The following is a 15,403-nucleotide window of genomic DNA, read 5'->3' as shown; positions in this document are numbered from 1 at the left end:
TATTTTATTACAGTCAAAAATGTTTTTGTTTTTTTAAATGCAAGCTACTGTGACACCAGATATGAGTGGTGGCACTGGGCAAGTGAGGCACAGTATACGCTGTGAGCCTGACACACACGCTGGCAGGAAACTGCAATTAGATTACACAGAAAAAAAGAAAAAAAACAGACTGATGTTCTAGCCCTAAAAAGGGCTTTTTGGGGTGCTGTCCTTACAGCAGAGATCAGATGAGTCTTTCAGGACTGTAGTGGACACAGAACACTAGCCTAGCTATCGATTTCCCTATTAAATCAGCAGCAGCTACAGTGTCCCTCCTCTCACTAAGAATGCAGCTTCTGAATGAATCTAAAATGGATGCTGTCCAGGAGGTGGGAGGGTCTGGGAGGGAGGGTATGATGCTGATTGGCTGGAATGTGTCTGCTGACTGTGAGGTACAGGGTCAAAGTTTACACAATGATGACGAATAGGGGGCGGACCGAACATCGCATATGTTCGCCCGCCGCGGCGAACGCGAACAAGCTATGTTCGCCGGCGAATAGTACGGGACAGCTCTAATATAGAGGCGCATTTCAGTACTGCAAGAAATATATATACGCACTTCACTCTTTAATTTTTTTCTGGTCAAAGCATACAGTGGCCTAATTCATTCCAGCAAGAAATATATATTCTCTGGTCATTGCTGCAGTTATTTCTGGTTAAAGTGTATAGGGGTGTATTTCAGTACTGCAAGAAATATATATATGCACTTCACTAATTTTTTTCCGGTCAAAACGTACAGTGGCCTTATTCAGTCTAACAAGAGATATATATTTTCAGTTCACTGCTGCAGTTATTTCTGGTGAAAGCGTATAGGGGCTTATTTCAGTACTGCAAGAAATATATATACGCACTTCACTCTTTAATTTTTTTCTGGTCAAAGCGTACAGTGGACTAATTCAGTCCAACAAGAAAAATATATATGCACTGCACTGTTGCAGTTATTTCTGGTAAAAGCGTATAGGGGCGTATTTCATTAAAAAAAGAAAAATATATACGCACTGCACTGTTGCAGTTATTTCTGTTAAAAGAGTATAGAGGCGTATTTCAGTAAAAAAAGAAAAATGTATGCACACTGCACTGTTGCAGTTATTTCTGTTGAAAGCGTATAGGGGCAAATTTCAGTAAAAAAAAGACTAATATATACGCACTGCACTGTTGCAGTTATTTCTGGTGAAAGTGTATAAGGGCATATTTCAGTAAAATGAGAAAAATATATACGCATTGCACTGTTGCAGTTCTTTCTGGTGAAAGCGTATAGGGGTGTATTTCCGTACTGCAAGAAATATATATATGCACTTCACTAATTTTTTTCCGGTCAAAACGTACAGTGGCCTTATTCAGTCTAACAAGAGATATATATTTTCAGTTCACTGCTGCAGTTATTTCTGGTGAAAGCGTATAGGGGCTTATTTCAGTACTGCAAGAAATATATATACGCACTTCACTCTTTAATTTTTTTCTGGTCAAAGCGTACAGTGGACTAATTCAGTCCAACAAGAAAAATATATATGCACTGCACTGTTGCAGTTATTTCTGGTAAAAGCGTATAGGGGAGTATTTCATTAAAAAAAGAAAAATATATACGCACTGCACTGTTGCAGTTATTTCTGTTAAAAGAGTATAGAGGCATATTTCAGTAAAAAAAGAAAAATGTATGCACACTGCACTGTTGCAGTTATTTCTGTTGAAAGCGTATAGGGGCAAATTTCAGTAAAAAAAAGACTAATATATACGCACTGCACTGTTGCAGTCATTTCTGGTGAAAGTGTATAGGGGCATATTTCAGTAAAATGAGAAAAATATATACGCATTGCACTGTTGCAGTTCTTTCTGGTGAAAGCGTATAGGGGTGTATTTCAGTAAAATAAGAAAAATATATAGGCACTGCACTGTTGCAGTTATTTCTGTTGAAAGTGTATAGGGGCGTATTACAGTAAAAAAAGAAAAATATATTCTCAATGCATTTCTGCGGTTAATTCTGGTGAAAGCGTATAGGGGCGTATTTCAGTAAAAAAGCAAACAAATATATATGCATGCGCTACTGCAATTTTATTTGTTGAAAGTGTATAGGGGTGTATTTCAGTACTACCAGAAAAATATATACGCACTTCACTATTAAATTTTTTTCTGGTTAAAGCGTATAATGGCCTATTTCATTCAAACATAAAATATATATTCTCAGGTCACTTCTGCAGTTATCTTTGGTGAAAGCATATAGCGGCGTATTACAGTAAAAAAAGAAAAACATATACACACTGCACTGTTGCAGTTATTTCTGGTGAAAGTGTATCGGGGCGTATTACAGCAAAAAAAAAAAAGATATATATATATATACGCACAGCACTGTTGCAGCTATTTCTGGTGAAAGCATATAGGGGCATATTCCAGTACTACAAGAAATATATATACGCATTTCACTTTCCGGTCAAAGCGTACAGTGGCCTAATTCAGTCCAACTAGAAATATATATTCTCAGTTCACTGCTACAGTTATTTCTCGTGAAAGCATATAGGGGCTTATTTCAGTATTGCAAGAAATATATACGCACTTCACTCTTTAATTTTTTTCTGGTCAAAGCATACAGTGGCCTAATTCTTTCCAACAATATATATATATATATATATATATATATATATATATATATATGCCGTATATACTCGAGTATAAGCCGACCCGAGTATAAGCCGAGGCCCCTAATTTTACCCCCAAAAAATGGGAAAAATTATTGACTCAAGTATAAGACTAGGGTGGGAAATGCAGCTATAATGCAGAGTGTATGTGTATATAATGCACACACTCTACATTATATACACACATCTGCAAGAGGGTGACTCAGATTGATGGGAGTCTGACTCTGACTCCCTGTATTTAATGCAGAGTGTGTACATTATATACAAACACACTCTGCATTAAATACAGGGAGCCATCCACAGATCCCCCTACAGTGCCATCCACAGATCCCCCTCCCCGACACTCACAGCAGTATATTTATAAACTACCGTAATCAGTAACTACTGTACTTTAACTTTAATCATCGCTCATTGCTGAGCTCTACTCTGATTATTTGGATATCTTACCGGTACTTTGTCTTAGCTCCGGTAATAGCAGGCAGTGGGGGGGGGCGGCGCTCACTTACTGACGTCACGCGCCTGCTCCCACTAGGCGGCGCAGGCGCGTGACGTCAGTGAGTGAGCGCCGCCCCCCGCACTGCCTGCTATTACCGGAGCTAGACTAGACTCGAGTATAAGACGAGGGGGCTTTTTTAGCACAAAAATATGTGCCAAAAAACTTGTCTTATACTCGAGTATATACGGTATATATATATTCTCAGTTCACTGTTGCAGTTATTTATGGTGAAAACGTAGAGGGGCTTATTTCAGCAGTGCAAGAAATATATATGCGCACTTCACGCTTTAATTTTTTTCTGGTCAAAGCGTACACTGGCCTAATTCAGTCCAACAAGAAATATATATTCTTAGTTCACTGCTGCAGTTATTTCTGGTGAAAGCGTAAAGGGGCTTATTTCAGTACTGCAAGAAATATATATACGCACTTCACTCTTTAATTTTTTTCTGTTTAAAGCATACATTTGCCTGATTCATTCCAACAAGAAATATATATTCTCAGGTCACTTCTGCAGTTATTTCTGGTAAAAGCATATAGGGGTGTATTTCATTAAAAAAAAGAAAATATATACGTAGTGCACTGTTGCAGTTACTTCTGGTGAAAGTGTATAGGGGCGTATTACAGTAAAAAAAGAAAAATATATATACGCACTGCACTGTTGCAGCTATTTCTGGTGAAGGAGTATAGTGGCTTATTTCAGTACTGCAAGAAATATATATACACACTTCACTCTTTCATTTTCTTCTGGTCAAAGCGTACAGTGGCCTAATTCAGTCCTATAAGAAAAATATAGAAGCACTGCACTGTTGCAGTTATTTCTGGTGAAAGTGTATATGGGCGTATTTCATTAAAAAAGAAAAATATATATGCACTACACTGTTATTTCTGTTAAAAGTGTATAAGGGCGTATTACAGTATAAAAAATAAAAATGTATGCGCACTGCACTGTTGCTGCTATTTCTGTTAAAAGCGTATAGGGGCGTATTTCAGCAAAAAAAGATTAATATATGCGCTCTGCACTGTGCAGTTATTTCTGGTGAAAGCATATAGGGGCGTATTTCAGTAAAATAAGAAAAATATATACTCACTGCACTGTTGCAGTTATTTATGTTGAAAGCATATGGGGTGTATTTCAGTAAAATAAGAAAAATATATATGCTCTGCACTGTTGCAGTTATTTATGGTGAAAGTGTATAGGGGCATATTACAGTAAAAAAAGAAAAATATATTCTCAGTGCATTTCTGCAGTTTAAAATATGGTGAAAGCATATAGGGGCTTATTTCATAAAAAAAAAAGCAAAATATATACACACTGCACTGTGGCAGTTATTTTTGTGAAAAGCGTACAGGGGGTAATACAGTAAAAAAATAAAAATATATACACACTGCACTGTTGCAGTTATTTCTGGTGAAAGCGTATAGGGGCGTATTTCAGTACTGCAAGAAATATATATATATACACACTTCACTCTAATTTTTTTCCGGTCAAATCGTGCAGTGGCCTAATTCAGTCCAAAAAGTAATATATATTCTCAGTTTACTGCTGCAGTTATTTCTGATGAAAGCGTATAGGGGCGTATTTCAGTAATTCAATAAATATATATACTCAGTTCACTCTTTAATTTTTTTCTGGTCAAAGCATATAGAGTCGTATTTTAGTACAACAAGAAAAAAATATTCTCAGTGCATTTCAGCAGTTAATTGTGATAAAAGCGTTTAGTGGCCTATTTCAGTACAAAAAGAAAAAAGATATTTGTCGCTTTTAGGGGTGTTTTAATTTCCATTTCATTTGTTTAGTTCAAGTACAAGAATTTCAAGCAGAGAAGTGCCAGGCCATGCACAGAGGAGTAGCAGAGGCCTGAATGTTTCTAGCGCAAGCAGAGGTCGCAGCAGAGTAAGGGTTCATGGCAGCAGTAGTCACAGCGAGAGGCCTGAGCTCCCGGTGTCATCTAGCGGTCGTGCGGTTCTTGATTGGTTAACTCAGTCATCCATGTCATTCCAAGTGATATCAGACACCCGTAGCCAACCCTCGGTGGGTTCGTCAGACACAACCCTTAGTTGGCATGGCCCGGGAGCAGGCCCTGTGCCCTCACGTGTCCTCAACCTGCCTCTGGCCTTTTCTGTTCCATCACCGCAAGAAGTGCTAAATGCAGTGGGCTCAGCTTCACTTTTAAGCTAGGATGAGCTACTAGAGGACATTCAGCAGCTACTGCCCAGCCAAGATTTGGAGGAGTCTTCCGCCACTTCCACCGCTAGGCAGGCAAATAGTGATGAGGAGAGTGGCACGGGAGCTTGTGTTGCGAGTGGTCAGGCTCCTGACCATGAGTCTATTGAAGAGGACATCAGTAATGTGCAGACACCACTCGATTATGATGGAGTCGGGTGAAGAAAGGGCTTCGTCATCATCAGGAGAAGAGGGTGGCAGCTTGCCCGTCAGGCAGCCGCTGAGCCAGCAAGCCGTTAGCATGGCCGGGAGTCAGTATGGTGGCAGCAGTGGGAGGTTGGGAGCCAAACGTGCCAAGGGTTGACCACCTGCTTCACAGCAGCCTACCTGCCCAGGAAGTAGTGGTGCCTGGTTTCACGGCGGCAGCGGCAGTAGCAATCAGTCAGTGCGGATTGTTGGGGTAAAATCACCTACTCGGCGGTGTGGCCATTTTTTTTCAAAGCGCCAGAGGAGGTGAACATGGCAATATGTTGAATATGTGGGCAGAAGGTGAAGTGTGACCAGGGTGCCAATATTGGCACTACGGCCATGCGTCAACATATTCAGCGTCACCATACAGTGGCCTGGGAGAACCATGGCTCCGATGTGGTGGTCCAGCCTGCAGCAGCAACCACTGCATCAGCCATGGGAAGTACCAGTTTTCAGGCAGTCAAGACTCCACCAGCTCAGCCGAAGGGAGCTGTCTGTCATTCCCATCTTCTGCTGGCCCAGATGCTCCTGCTCCTCCTAATCCTCGTCAGTAATTCCGTCAGCAATCGATCACCGAAGCGATTGCCAAGAGACAGCAGTATGCGTGCACGCATCCAATGGCGCAGAAGCTGAACGTGCTCCTGTCCAAGTTGCTGGTGCTGTAGTCCCTCCCTTTTCCAAGTGGTGGACTCCACACCTTTCAGAGAACTGATGGCTTGTGCCGAGCTGAGGTGGAGAGTCCCAAGCTGTCATTTATTTGTAAAAAAGGCAGTACCAGCCCTACACAAATATGTAGAACAGAAGGTGGGCCAGTCCTTGAGCCTGTCGGTGTCTGCCAAAGTGCACGGCAGCGCCAACATGTGGAGCTGTAACTATGGTCAGGGACAATACATGTCCTTTATGGCCCACTGGGTGAATGTGGTTCCTGCACAGCCACACCAGCAACTTGGCCAGGTCACGCCGCTTCCACCTCCACGCTGTCATGCAGTTGGTTCTGCGACAATGTCCGCCTCTGCCTCCTCATCCTCCACTGCAGGGACAAGTCACAGTGCCCCTCCAGCATACCACATGTGCAGGGCTCGGCGGTGTCACTGTAATGACCGGCGTCACGCACAGGGAGGGAAAAGGGAAAGCCCTGCCCAAGGGAGAGGGAAAGGTGGTGACCCCTGACTCACCTTGCGGCTGGCACCTGACTGCCCTGACGTCCCTAGACGGGTTCCTCACCCGTGCGGCGATCACGTGCCTAAACCCTGGCTTTCCCTAAAATGAGCCCTAGATAGTGAACGGGCCGGTGGGATCGCTAGTCCGCACCACTGACACTAAGAGGGAAACACCAGGGAGAGGACAGACAATACAGACAAACACATACACCCAGGTGGGCGACCACAGCAGACCACAAAGGTCCAACAGGGATCCGGAGGGTAGCGTTCTGGACCAACAACCAGAGAACGCAGCAACACAGCTCCAGAGGGTCAGAATAGAAGTCCAGGCAGGAAGCTCTATATCTGGCAACCAGAGAAGTGTGAGAGGGGAATATAAGGAGGTTGGGAGTGCTGGACAAGGAACAGCTGAGGAGAAGGAGCTACGGATCCCTGAGTGAGCCAAAAAGGGTTGCAAAGCAAACCCAGAAAGCTACCAAAAGGAAACAGCCCTATCTTACATAGAGCGCGCAGCCAACCGCTGCAACTTCCTGACCCCGGGTATAACGGAGTCAGGCGTGGTTCTTGACACCCTCGTGACAGTCACGCTATTCTGTAGCTGGTTTGCCTTGACGAATGGAGTCAGAGAGGGAAGGGACTGGTGATGCATCAATAAATCAAATCCTGACTTTCTCCGCAACAACTGAAAATCGGAACCATGCTGACTGACAACGGGAAGAACATGGTGTCGGTGCTGAATCAAGGAAGGCTGAGCCATGCGCCCTGCATGGCACACGTGTTCAATCTGGTTGTCAAGCGGTTCCTAAAGTCTTCCACTTATCTGCAAGACATCCTAAAAATGGGCAGGAAACTTTGCATGCACTTCAGCCACTCGTATACCGCAAAGCACACCCTCCTTGAGCTGCAGTGGCAGAACGGCATCCCCCAACATAGGCTGATGTGCGACGTTTCCAACCGTTGGAATTCAACCCTCCATATGTTGGACTGACTATACGAACAGAGAAAAGCCATCAACGATTTATTGATGATGCATGTGGATAGGAGTACTCCACTGTGTATCTTCAATGTCAGCCAGTGGCAGCTCATGCGTGACACCTGCCGTTTGCTCAGGCCCTTTGAGGACACCACATTATTTGTCAGTCGCCAGGACTACGGGATGAACAACGTAATTCCACTGCTTCATGTCCTGGAACAGTACCAGCTCCATCAGCAGCAGCCTGAGTCTACATACTGTTGGGCGCGAATATTCGAGATTATGCAAATATTTAGAATATAGTGCTATATATTCGTATTCTCGAATATTCTAGATTTTTTTTTCATCAGTAACCTCCCTTCTTGCTTGTGGGCCAATAAGAAGGCTGCAATGTCTTTGTCTGAGCTTAGCAACATCCCTAGCAACCAATAGGAAAGTTGCCTATCCCTTACTATATAAGAACCTCCTCAGCAGCCATTTTCAGTAGTTTTGTAGAGTTCTGAAAGTGACAGCAGTGTCATTGCTGTGCTCTGTACGTTACTGTTTCATTACATTAGATAGTTAGTAAGCTTATATACTGTATGTAATAAAGATAGTTAGTGGGAGATAGTCAGTGTAGGTTAGATTGTGATAAAGTGTAGCTGATAGGTTCCAGTGCAGGGTGTTAGGTAATGTGACAATACTTAGTGCACCAATCAGTAATATGTAGTCAGACCTGCTAAAATGTGAAGTTGCACGTATTGTGCAAATATATGCTCATCATTAATTGCTGATTTGCGCAATCGCAAATATATTGGAGCACTCTATCTGCATATAAAGCTATTGTATTGTTCTGCCGTGCCAACCATTTTCTCCCGTCTCAGGAAACTTCTAGTAGCTTGAAAAATGTAGCAACAATACGCAAATATTACATTGCCAATTTTTGCCAATCAAGAAAATAATCGCAAATTCTCAAATTCGCAAAATATATGATGAATATTCGCCCAAATATACACAAAATATCACGATTGCCGCTCATCACTAAGTCTACCCTCGCTGATGAATAGATTTCTTCACCCACACAGTGAAGAAACTACTCACCAGCAGCAGCAGCAGGAAGACCTGGAGCAGGACCTGAACCAGCAGGTGGTGGCAAACTTGAACAGCACCCTGCCACCTCACATTGAAGATCCGCTGAACTACTAATGTAACACCCCAGAGTTGTGTTATGAAACTCTTTTATCCTGCTACAATCTGCTAAGAGCTTTAACCTTGTCTTCTGATGTAATTTTACATTATATCTTCAAAACTGTGCATTGTAAACCATGTTAAGTGTATATTGCTGTAATTTCCATGTACACCAGCAGGTGGCAGCAATGTTCTGGTAAGGACTTAGGTTCAGTTTAGTATTTCTAAGCTGGAATAGTTCATTCCAGCTTAGCTCCCCCCTCTGTGAGCAGAGTGGGCTGTGCCCACATCCTGCCTCATGGGGAGAGAAGGAAGTTAGAATCAGTGTGGCAGCCACCCCTGTTAGGGAAGGCTGTGTGTTAGTCTTCAGGAGTCCCCCCTGCATAGGGAACCAAGCCAGGATCTTGTCTCGGCTGAGACATTGATCATCATCCCCAGCCAGAGCCCTGCAGCCTCAGCTGGAAGAAGCAAGCAGACAACTCCAGTTCCAGGAAGAAACCATACCCTGTGAATATAACTGTAAGTCAAGTTCCAGAGACCCAGGAGAAGTCATATTCCACCCCAGCTAGTCAGTCCCATACAGCAGAAGATAGAGAGTGCAGAAGCCAAATTCCTGCCACAGTATAGAGCTAACAAGCAGAAGTCATTTCCTGCAAGCTCCAGGTTCATAGAGCAGAAGATAAATCCCTGCCAACCATTGCCAATACCTGCTGGGACCTAAGACTAAAGCTGTACCTTGCTTGGATGAAAGTTGCAATCAGTAAAGACAAGTTTGAACTTCACCAAAGGTCTGGATCTCAATTACTACTGCAAAATCCCTATGTTACTCCTACTAGCACTACACTAAATTTATTGCAAGTGAGCCAGGATTCAGGAGTCCAGCTATACCCAGGTAGGAGACACCGTTGACACCATTACTACTACCATACAAAGACATTACACCACTCTGGCATTCCTAACCTGGGGCGTGAGTTATAACATCCTTAAAAGGGCCCTGTGACAGTACCCTGCGCACGCTGCAATTGGCGTCACGAACAAAACTATAGACTTTCACCTACACGTGACCCAGCCATTGCATAATTTGGCGTCAGAGTGCAGGCCCCGGTCCAGCTCACTGCACTTGGTAGCCGAACTGGATTTGTGGCCGCAACTACCAGAGTTTGCCCTGAAAAAGCTGTCCTGCCCGGCCAGTAGTATGGCATCAGAGTGGGTGTTTAGTGCGGCAGGGGCCATAGTTACCTCAAGGAGAACTCGCCTGTCCACCCAAAATGTGGAGAAACTGACCTGATGAATCAGGCATGGATCAGCCAAGATTTCCAACCACCAATTCCTGATGCATCAGACTAGATCATCCATGGTGCCACACCAACACTTTGATAAAAGAGACTGGTTTCTTCTGACTACCCTCCTCAGCTACTACTCTGATGCTGCAACCCACCTGATGCCACACATCTGATGCCAAGTGCTCCTTCTTGCACCCACCTTCATCAGCGGGTACTTGTATTACCACCCACCGCCCCACTCTATTACCAGGTCACTTTGTGGTCTCCTGATGCAGCTGCTGCTGCCATCTTCAAACTATGTCACCTTGCCACTCTGTGGCCTCCTCATGCTGCTGCCATATCCACACTGTGTCACCTTGCCACTCTGTGGTCTCCTCATGCTGCTGCCATCTCCACACTATGTCACCTTGCCACTCTGTGGCCTCTTGATGCTGCTGCCACCTCCAAACTATGTCATCTTGCCACTCTGTGGTCTCCTCATGCTGCTGCCATCTCCACACAATGTCACATTGCCACTCTGTGGTATCCATATGCTTCTGCCATCTCTACACTATGTCACCTTGCCACTTTGTGGTATCCTGCTGCTGCCATCTCCACACTATGTCACCTTGCCACTCTGTGGCCTCCTGATGCTGCCACTACCTCCAAACGATGTCACCTTGCCACTCTATGGTCTCCTGATGCTGCTGCCATCTCCACACTATGTCACCGTGCCAATCTGTGGTATCCTGATGCTGCCACCATCTCCACATTATGTCACCTTGCCACTCTGTGGCCTCCTCATGCTGACGCCACTTCTAAACTATGTCTCCTTGCCAGTCTGTGGTCTCCTCATGCTGCCGCCATATCCACACTATGTGACGTTGCCACTCTGTGGTCTCCTCATGCTGCTGCCATCTCCACACTATGTCACCTTGCCACTCTGTGGTATCCTGCTGCTGCCGTATCCACACAATGTCACCTTGCCACACTATGGTCTCCTCATGCTGCTGCCATCTCCACACTACAGTAGGTGTTTGTGAGATTGTGTTTTCAGCACGACAGCGTCGCGCTGATACTCGGCGACGTGGTGCCGAGATCTCGCACTCACTGGGATAGCGACAGCACATCCCAGCAAGCGCGTCATAGAAGCGACGGGAGATCCGACTTGGATTCCCGCCAATTCTACACGTGTGCGGCGTTTGTTATGAATCCTGAGGGGGAAGTCCCCGCCGGATTTAAATAAAAATCCGACCTGGGTCCCGCCCTCAGGAGCATACCGGGCCCTTAGGTCTGTTATGGGTTGTAAGGAGAGCCCCCCCTACGCCGAAAAAAACGGCGTAGGGGGTCCCCCTACAATCCATACCAGACCCGTATCCAAAGCACGCTACCCGGCCAGCCAGGAAGGGAGTGGGGACGAGCGAGCGCCCACCCCCCTCCTGAGCCGTACCAGGCTGCATGCCCTCAACATGGGGGGTTGGGTGCTCTGGGGCAGGGGGCGCACTGCGGCCCCCCCACCTCAGAGCACCCTGTCCCCATGTTGATGAGGACAGGGCCCCTTCCCGACAACCCTGGCCGTTGGTTGTCGGGGTATGCGGGCAGGAGGCTTATCGGAATCTGGGAGCCCCCTTTAATAAGGGGGCCCCCAGATACCGGCCCCCCACCCTAAGTGAATGAGTATGGGGTACATCGTACCCCTACCCATTCACCTGCAAGAAAAGTGGTAAAAACACAAATAAACCACACAGTGTATTAAAATATTTTATTTTTCTGCTCCGGAGGCCGCCCCCTGTCTTCTTTATTAGCTCTTTTACCAGGGGGGGGCTCTTCTTCTTCCGATATCCCGACGGGTCTTCTCCGCTATCCGGGGGGGTCTTCTCAACTCTCCGGGGTTCTCCTTCTGTCTTCTCCTTCTGTCTTGTTGTCTCCTTCTGTCTTCTGTCTCCGGGGGGGGGCTCTTCTTCTTCCGATATCCCGACGGGTCTTCTCCGCTATCCGGGGGGGTCTTCTCAACTCTCCGGGGTTCTCCTTCTGTCTTCTCCTTCTGTCTTGTTGTCTCCTTCTGTCTTCTGTCTCCGGGGGGGGGGCTCTTCTTCTTCCGATATCCCGACGGGTCTTCTCCGCTATCCGGGGGGGTCTTCTCGACTCTCCGGGGTTCTCCTTCTGTCTTCTCCTTCTGTCTTGTTGTCTCCTTCTGTCTTCTGTCTCCGGGGGGGGCTCTTCTTCTTCCGATATCCCGACGGGTCTTCTCCGCTATCCGGGGGGGTCTTCTCAACTCTCCGGGGTTCTCCTTCTGTCTTCTCCTTCTGTCTTCTCCTTCTGTCTTGTTGTCTCGGCGCACCCCGATTCTTCGTCTTCTCTTCTTGTTTTCGCCTCTCTCTGTTGTTGACTCGGCGCACCCCGGTTCTTCGTCTCGCGAGACGAAGAATCGGGGTGCGCCGAGTCTCGCGAGACGAAGAATCGGGGTGCGCCGAGTCTCGCGAGACGAAGAACCGGGGTGTGCCGAGTCAACAACAGAGAGAGGCGAAAACAAGAAGAGAAGACGAAGAATCGGGGTGCGCCGAGACAACAAGACAGAAGGAGAAGACAGAAGGAGAAGACAGAAGGAGAACCCCGGAGAGTTGAGAAGACCCCCCCGGATAGCGGAGAAGACCCGTCGGGATATCGGAAGAAGAAGAGCCCCCCCCGGAGACAGAAGACAGAAGGAGACAACAAGACAGAAGGAGAAGACAGAAGGAGAACCCCGGAGAGTTGAGAAGACCCCCCCGGATAGCGGAGAAGACCCGTCGGGATATCGGAAGAAGAAGAGCCCCCCCCTGGTAAAAGAGCTAATAAAGAAGACAGGGGGCGGCCTCCGGAGCAGAAAAATAAAATATTTTAATACACTGTGTGGTTTATTTGTGTTTTTACCACTTTTCTTGCAGGTGAATGGGTAGGGGTACGATGTACCCCATACTCATTCACTTAGGGTGGGGGGCCGGTATCTGGGGGCCCCCTTATTAAAGGGGGCTCCCAGATTCCGATAAGCCTCCTGCCCGCATACCCCGACAACCAACGGCCAGGGTTGTCGGGAAGGGGCCCTGTCCTCATCAACATGGGGACAGGGTGCTCTGAGGTGGGGGACGCAGTGCGCCCCCTGCCCCAGAGCACCCAACCCCCCATGTTGAGGGCATGCAGCCTGGTATGGCTCAGGAGGGGGGTGGGCGCTCGCTCGTCCCCACTCCCTTCCTGGCTGGCCGGGTAGCGTGCTTTGGATACGGGTCTGGTATGGATTGTAGGGGGACCCCCTACGCCGTTTTTTTCGGCGTAGGGGGGGCTCTCCTTACAACCCATAACAGACCTAAGGGCCCGGTATGCTCCTGAGGGCGGGACCCAGGTCGGATTTTTATTTAAATCCGGCGGGGACTTCCCCCTCAGGATTCATAACAAACGCCGCACACGTGTAGAATTGGCGGGAATCCAAGTCGGATCTCCCGTCGCTTCTATGACGCGCTTGCTCTCCATCGCGGCAAGCCAGCTCGGCGCTGGCTCCCGCGATGGGGCTCGTATGTGCTCAATCTCGCCGAGAAATACAGCGAGATTGACACAAAATCGGGTTCACCTACTGTATGTCACCTTACCACTCTGAAGGGTTTGGGTTCATGGAGAACTGGGCCGAATTCACGGTCGGTTACAGGCTCTCCAGTAGACGGGCTGCACCTCAATGGGAAGGGTGCAACTGCCCTGGGGGAAAAAATGTTTAGACAGCTGGAGGAGCTTTTAAACTAGGATCTGGGGGGAGGTGTCATACTAATAAGGGGGTAGATAGAGAGTGGGTAATAGAAGGGGACAGTGAGTATTTAGTGGGGGCCAGGGTTAGCAAGGACAATAGGGAGAAGACTGAGCATAACTATACATTTATAAAATAATAGAACTGCTGGTAGCAAGAACCTGTTACATACAAAAATTAATCAAGGTAACCAAAAAATCCCGGATAATCACTTTACAGGTAATAGTAATTTAAAATGTATTTTCACAAATGCCAGAAGTCGCTGGAGGTTATGGTACTAGAAGAACACATAGATATAGTTGGTGTGGCTGAGACATGGTTGGACTCCTCGCATGACTGGGCTGTTGATATTGAGGGTTTTACACTATTTAGGAAAGACTGCATCAATAGAAAAGGTGGTGGCGTGTGCCTGTATGTGAGGAGTGATCTGAAGACAAGTGTGAAAGAGGCAATTATGCGTGAGGATGGTAAAGATGTGGAAACCTTATGGGTGGAAGTTCAAAGGGATATAAACTTAAGTATTAAAAATAATACTTGGTGTAATCTATAGACCCCCTAACATCACAGAAGAGATAGAAACGCAACTGTATAACCAAATAGAGCGGGCGGCACAGGCTGGTAAAGTAGTCATAATGGGAGATTTTAACTTCCCAGACATTGACTGGAGTCATGGTTCTGCCTCATCTGCAAAGGGGAGAAAATTCCTCAACTTGCTGCAGGACCACCTTATGGGCCAGTTTGTAGAAGCTCCCACTAGGGGCGATGCTCTGTTGGATCTGGTAATTTCTAATTATGCAGAGCTTGTTGGTAATGTTACTGTTCGAGAAACACTAGGTAATAGTGACCACAATATAATTATATTCCCCCTAAACTATAAAAAGCAAACTCTGTCAGGCAGAGCAAAGACACTGAATTTCAAAAAGGCTAATTTCCCTGGGTTGAGGGCAGCATTTCAGAGCATAGACTGGGAGCAGCTACTGTCACATAATAATACAGAGGATAAATGGGAGAGCTTCAAATCCACATTGAGTAATTGCACTACAAAATGTATCCCTTTAGGTAACAAGTATAAACGGGTAAAATTAACCACCCCCCCCTTCCCCCCTGGCTTACAGCTACTGTAAAAAGAGCAATAAAAGTCAAAAAGAGGTCATTTAAAAAATACAAATCTAAGGGGTCAGCTGTAGTGTTTGAAGATTATAAAGGGCTTAATAAAATCTGCAAAAAGGAAATAAAATTAGCAAATATACAAAACGAACAGCTGGTAGCAATAGAAAGAAAAACAAATTCCAATTTTTAAAAAAATATATAAATGCTAAAAAACCTAGGTCTGAGCAGGTAGGTCCTCTAAATAATGGTAAAGGTGGGTAGTCATTGAAGATAAGGAAAAGGCAGAGTTCCTAAATAGTTTTTTTAGCTCTGTATATACAAAACAAGAGAAAGGAGCTGATATTCGTGGCGCCGGGGTTCTTAGTACATCGAGTGATATACTCA

The sequence above is a fragment of the Bufo bufo genome, chromosome 3 (assembly GCF_905171765.1).
Source record: "Bufo bufo chromosome 3, aBufBuf1.1, whole genome shotgun sequence".
Classification (NCBI taxonomy): Eukaryota; Metazoa; Chordata; class Amphibia; order Anura; family Bufonidae; genus Bufo; species Bufo bufo.
This window is presented reverse-complemented; position numbering follows the sequence as displayed.